Here is a 7,036-nt window from a genome sequence, read left to right as displayed (position 1 = left end):
GAGAATTTGAGGGTATCAATTGTTTCATCAGCAGCAGGAGTTAGCCTGGCCTGCAGGTCGGCCATATCCTCCTCTAGCTTTTTCCTCTCCTCAACACTACTAGCTTTCAGCTCCTCGAGCATCTGGCTCGTCTTCTCATGCTTCTCAGCTGTGAACCAGGCCTCCTCCATGTTCTTAAAATAATTCTCTTGTTTACCCTGGAGGTCGAGCATGTCATTCTCTGCCTCATGAGTTGGCCCCCCCTCGTTCAGAACCAAGGCCGTCTCCGTCAGCCTGATGACAGCAGCAATGTCCTGGTTTATTTGTTGGTGACGGGCAGCTGAAGAGGCATTCAAGACATGGTTTCTCTCTGAGACAGACACCTGGGGAGGGTTTTATCGAAGAAATTTCTGTTGGTCAGGCACGCGGGGAGAACAAACCCTCCTTCCCCTTCGGACAAATCCACGAAAGTAGTCATGGGCTCCTCCCTCGACCTCTTCTGATGAAGGCCTTTACTCCCCGCTGAGCTACCAACCGAAGAGGACTGGCCCTGACTACCGGAGACAGCCTGTTCGGAGAGAAAAGTGCTGCTCGACCCAGCCTTGACCGTCTTGGCTTTCTTCTTGGGCTTCTCCCACTTATGCTCGGCAGCCAGTCTGATCAGCTCAAATGCGAGGTCATCCATTCTATCTACAAAATCAAATTCGTGGTCAGTTTCACGAGGAAAAATTCAACTAACAAAAGCATATTATCAATATAAAGTACAAGTACAAAACGAGCAAAAAGCTAAAATAAATACCCAGCAAAACTTTCTCTGCCACAACAGTTTTGCACGCCAACAACAACTTGGTATTGACAAAACGAGGCTCGACCCTAGGAATGCCATGTCTATCGAGCGCGATGTCCCCTAAATTGTTCATAAATTTGCAAGGTTTAAAGCCTTCGACATAGGCTTTAAGTTTCTCAAACCCTGCCTTTTCCTCCGGGGACAAATCCCCGTCAGTAGTCAAATACTCGTCGGTTCGCAACTCAAAGTGCTCCGACGTCCATGCCAGCGGGAAACGGAGGACCCGCTCAGTCAATGGCTCCCCTTGAGCGTCTAGCTAGGGAGACCTGTCCTCAAGGGTCATTACCCTGTCCATATAAAGAGACTCTCGGGCAGACTCTGTCACCGGTTTTATGACTTAGTACCTCTCCTTGAACCCCCGGGCAGACTCTACAAACATTTAAAATATTTTGGCTGACGCATGCTTCAGCGACACCCAACCCTGCTGCGCCCCGACTTTCTATCGTTAGATTTTAAAGATATGAAAGAAAAGGGAACTGGTGGCCTCGACTTCTAGATACCTACATAGGACCTAGTATGCCCGGATGAAGGCCATTGCGTTGGGGTGGAATTACGAGGGGGCCACCTTCAGCCGACTAAAAACTTCGCACTCGAAGTCGTTAAAAGGTAGCTTGTAACCCATCTCTCTAAATGCTAGCTCGTACATAGCAAATCCGTCCTCGGAGTACGGCGAGCATATCCGCATCCCTTCAGCGGGAAGATGAGCTTCCTAGTTAGCCGGGCTAGCTGTTGTCCTCGACGACAATGTAAAGTTTCGGATCATGGGCAGTAAGTGTCGAAGCAATGCCCCGCGGCTCGGACGCAACCCAAGCTAGTCTTGGATCTGTGATTGTGTCGACCAACTTGTGTTTCGACGACGCGTGGCTCTCTGGAATTCCCTCTATCTCTGACATTCTGAAAACCTGAAAAGTAGCGAAAATAAAGTGAATTCGACAATTATCAAATGCATCCTTTCACCGCAATTCAAGTGAAATGGCGCACGTTAGGGCGAGGACGCTGTCCCCGGCCAAAAACCCTTATCAAATGGCAAAAACACATCAAAACAGAGGCAACAGAGAGAGCCATCCAACGAGTTAAAAAACAGGGAGAAGCTCCCCGACATAAACTGGCGACACTTTTCGAAGATGAAACGGGGAAAAGGTCCCCGACACAGAGTTTCTACAAACTCATTTATCTACCAAATTTCTCAAGGAAATAACGGGGAGAAGATCCCCGACATAAACCTTCTACTCATTCCATGGTTCGCGAAGGCGAAAATGGGGAGAAGACCCCCCGACACAGAGTTTCTACAAACTCATTTTCCGCTCCAATAAACGGGGAGAAATAACAATTCAATTCTCCGCATAAATTCCCAGAAATTCAAACGACGTTCTTCAGCGTTATTCATCATCTTCATCGTGTTCATCACGATGTTCATCATTTCCCAGATAACAAACAATTCTAAATGCTAACAAGCAGTTATGAAGCGCAAACGAATAAAAGAAAAGGAAATCACGGCGTAACAACGGCGTTTGGTAGCGGCTTAACCACCACCAAACACCAAAACGCATCTTCCACAAACCACAAAACACCACCAACCACCAACACACGGTGGTGTTCAAAACTCAGAACTCATAACATAAATAAAATGCAAATTGAAGGCATAAAAATCTCAAAACTGATAGGTAAACAGTAATACAACAAGGGAATAGTAATATTACCTTTGTTTAAGAATAAAGGTTGAAGCTTTTCCAGGAAGGGAACCTTGATGAAGCTTAATGGTGAGATGTGAGAACTAGAGTAAAACCAAGAAAAGGTGATAGCAGCAGCGAAGTGAAATGAGAGAGAGTGAAACTTCAAAATGAGTTTCCTCTCCCCTATTTATAGGCCAACCAAACCCCTGCACCTCTATCAAGAACCAACGCGCCCTAACACGTCATCACCGTTGATTAAATCCAATGGCCCTGATTAAAAGCCATCAAGTGGCTCCGATTGAATCTCGCAGGAAACCAAAGGACGCTTCGATCCAACGGCCCAAATGCCTCCTCGTAAAGCGACGCAATCAAGACCTACATTACTAGGCATTAATGATGACCCTTCGTAGCCCACACACGTGGCATGAGAAGACGAAACGCTTGTCTTTTCATGTCAGATCGAACTGACGACACGCTCCTCGAGGATTCCATCGATATCCTACAATGATTCCTCCTCATCGTCACGCATAGCCGTAAGTTGCGGGCAAGCGAAACGGTCCATAGCGTTCCTTCCCGACAGTTCGTGTCGAGGAACTCATATAAACGGGCAAAACAATTCCACACAAGCAAAATTAACGCGGCACCTGTTGCGAGCAGGAAAAAGGTTCCTCCATGGGAAATTCTCCTCGCAATGACATGGGGGAATTTACGAGCAAGGTACAAATACTCCTCGCGCAAACATGCAAGAATCGCTATGAACAAGTTACGAATTCCTCCTGGAAGAAACAGGGAGAATCTCTCTTCGACATCTGAACCTTAAGTCATTACTCTTATGCCTAGAAGCAATGACTTGGGGGGCTCCTGTTCTGGACTGGGCCAAGAGCTGGCCCAATTGTCCTCCTGCCCGGAATTCAGGGCACAGCCCAAATAGGGGAGGTCTCCCCGACACGTCAGTCCATGACATGTCCTCCACGACGTAACGGCTTCATAGCGCGATAAGCGCACGCTCAGTTATCCAACCGTCACTTCAGTCATGGAGCTTATCCATTACCCGTGTATAGTGGAACGACTCCAAACAAGATAAGGGCAAATTAACCGCCTCCCCTACGATACGGGGACTATTTTGGCAGTTGAGTCTATTGGGCCGGTTATTCCAGCCCATTAGACCAACCTTTGGCCCAGCGCCAGGGGAAACTATATAAGCTCTCCTATACAGGAGAGCCAGGTATTCTATTATGGACACTCTCTCTCTTCTCTCTAGTATCTCTTGTACTCTTTGCTGACTTAATCATCGGAGCACCTGCAGGTGCAACCCCCCCTGTTGGAGTAAGCCCTAAAAGTCAATCTATTTTGATAGGATCTTCTTTTGTATCATGAATTTGATTTATATGTTTAATATATATAATAAGGCATTTCTTTATTATGTTGGTTTCAATGGAACATTAAGTGTGACTTAATCGTGAGACCTCATTAAACACAAGGTCACTATTCTTAAAGTATCCGTAGTCAAGTTTTACTGTGATGTGGGATAACAGTAAAACATAGAGGCTATTATGTGAGTAGACTGATGACCTCATCTCACGAGTCATGGATATGAGATATCAAGTCTTCACATAGATATAAATATTAGGAGTAATATTTATATTGGATTGACCCGCCATGAGAATGCTATATAGTAAAAGTTATGAAAAGTGTCATAAGATATTCTCATAGTGATAGTGGTGTATTCCACCCTTTGACCTGAAACCACTATGTACCCTAGATGTAGGAGTCGAGTGCTTTATCACCATTCAAACGTTGTCTGTAATAGGATGATCATAAAGTTGGTTGATGGGTACTCCATGAATCATGCTGAGGGACATGAGTGATCTAGATGAAATTTGTCTCTCCTACATAACAGGAGAAATGTCTATGGGCCCAATATTGAACTGAACAAGGGTGACATGTTATGTCTTGTGTTCAATATAGACATGAGGACAAAAGGGTAATTATACACACAATCATTATCACAGAAAGGTTTCGTCGAATCACATGACATTCTCGTAACTTGGGTAGCAATGATGTGTTGCTAGATACCGCTAACTGTTTATAATATTAAATATGTGATTTAATATTATTGTCAACGTTACGAGAACCTATAGGGTCAAACACAAAGGACAGATAGATGAGAGAAATAAATAAGTAAGACTTATTTATAAAATAATAAGTAGGACTTACTAGTAATTAAATAATTAAGTATGACTTATTATTTAATTTATGGAAATAGAGAAATGCGGTCCACCGTAAGGTACGGTGTATTTAAGTGTTTGACTTGATGACCACACAAGCGGTTCTATAAATAGAACCCTTGTGGTGAAGTCTTGTAAGCATAACCTAATTCACAAAGTTAGAAATTAGCCACCGCTCTCTAAACCCTATTCTCTCTGAATCTCCGTTGGAATTGGCTAGCACCGGTCATCGGAGAAGTTCTGTTCGTGTGGACTGAGTAGAGGCATCGCTACTTTGCTTTTCTCGTGATCAGAAACTGTTTCTACTTCAAAGGTTCTGCACTTCGAGAGGTAAACATGTGAATCCTTAAAGTGTTTAAGTTTGTGTTTGATTTGTGATTAATGGTTTAATCAAGATCCGTTCATCGGGATTGTTCCGTTAAGAGAATTAATTTTTTTTTTTGAAAAACCCCTCTTAAATCCCAACAGTGGTATCAGAGCAATGGTTTCGATTAAATCATTAGATTCAAAATCTCTTTGATGTGCGTATGATGATATGATCATGCTTACGTGCATCCGCTTGATTAAATTTGTTCAGTCATATGTTTTAAAGAAATAAATTTTAATTGTAAAATTTAATATATTACGATCGCGATGTATTGTGCTTAAATAACATGATTTCTTGGGTACGTATCGTAACATAATATGCATGAGATGCATATGTATCTTGCGGTCAAGCCTATTGTGGTCCTATCATGGTATATATGTTCTGTTCTTGCTTTACAATTGGTCTGGTGACTATTATATTACTAAGAGTAAATTTTAAAGTGTTTAGAAGGATTATATAATATTTCTTAAGAATCCACTTTCCATATCTTTTTTGAATGTCATTATGCAATCAAAATTTGGTCATGGTTTGGTAGTTGTCTTAATTTAGTGCCGCAATTCACTTCTATTGAAGACATGTGGAAAATTTATGATTTGAATTGGTTTCCACAATGTAAGATTGCAGTCACTGCTGCACTGATCAATTTACTCAATATTTTATGGTTTGTTAGAAACCAGGCCATGTTTAACAACAAATTTATTAGTTGGCGTTCTGCTATCTCAATGCTAATTGCTAGTACTTCTTTGTCTGGCAACAATACTAGCAAAGTATCTTCCAATTCCGTTAGGGACTTTACTATACTTAAGCATTTTAAAGTCACAATTCATCATCCTAGAATACCCGTGATCAAAGAAATTTTATGGAACCCCCCTCTGCCTACCTGGATCAAATGCAATATTGATGGAGCTTCCAAAGGTAATCCTGGTCTTTCCTCTTGTGGTGGCATATTCAAAAACAATGCAGCTGATTTTATTCTTGGTTTTGTCGAACCTTTAGGAATTTCTACTTCCTATCAAGCTGAATTATGTGGTGCTATTAGAGCTATAGAAATTGCCCATCAGTTCAATTGGCATAATATGTGGCTAGAGTCAGACTCTGCATCGGTGGTCTCGACTGTTAGTAATGTTGCTGATACTATTCCTTGGTCATTAAAAAATAGATGGCAGTACCTTAGTTTCATTGGATTTAATTTTAAAGTGTTTAAAATGATTATATAATATTTCTGTAATATGGATTACGTGAATTTGAAACCAATTTGACTCTTTGAAATCAAGCATATGTGATATGTATTATTGTTTGGTATTGATCAATTTCTCAAACCTGTTTGCTGCTAATAAGTGAAAAGTTTTTAAGTGCAATCAATTAAATTGATTTGTTCTCAGAATATGATATTTGATTTGGCCACTTAACCAATTTTGACTTTTAATTTGGAGTTAAAGATGTTATTATTTATTGGTAACAAATAAAAAAAAAATTATATTTGTGAGACAAATAATAAACAGTAATTTGAATTTTCTTAATGGTTAAGAGATTTTCAAATCGCCGATAATTTGTTGCAAGTGGTTCCTAACGGTTAAGATTTGATTTGGTACTTCAAAACTAATTGTGAATCAAGAGATTTGATTCTGTTTTAAATTAATTATTTCGATTAATTTTATGTATTCAAATTTTGAGATTAATAATAATAGCATATCACTATATTTGATTATTTTAAAATTTGTTACGGAAATCAGTAAGTTCAAAATTGTTTTGAATTTAATTTCCATTATGTATATATAAATGAATTTTATATTATTAAGTACATGGTATATGGTTATGACTTTAGATATTCGCCATTTATTATTTTGGTTAAATACGACCTGCGTGTCGTGATTTATTTTAAATACGACCTGCGTGTCATGCATTTTTTATTTATTTATTTATTTAAATAATGTTTGAGTTC

Source organism: Trifolium pratense, linkage group LG5, assembly GCF_020283565.1.
Source record: "Trifolium pratense cultivar HEN17-A07 linkage group LG5, ARS_RC_1.1, whole genome shotgun sequence".
Classification (NCBI taxonomy): Eukaryota; Viridiplantae; Streptophyta; class Magnoliopsida; order Fabales; family Fabaceae; genus Trifolium; species Trifolium pratense.
The sequence above is the reverse complement of the archived record's forward strand: the minus strand, read 5'-3'. Positions refer to the sequence as shown.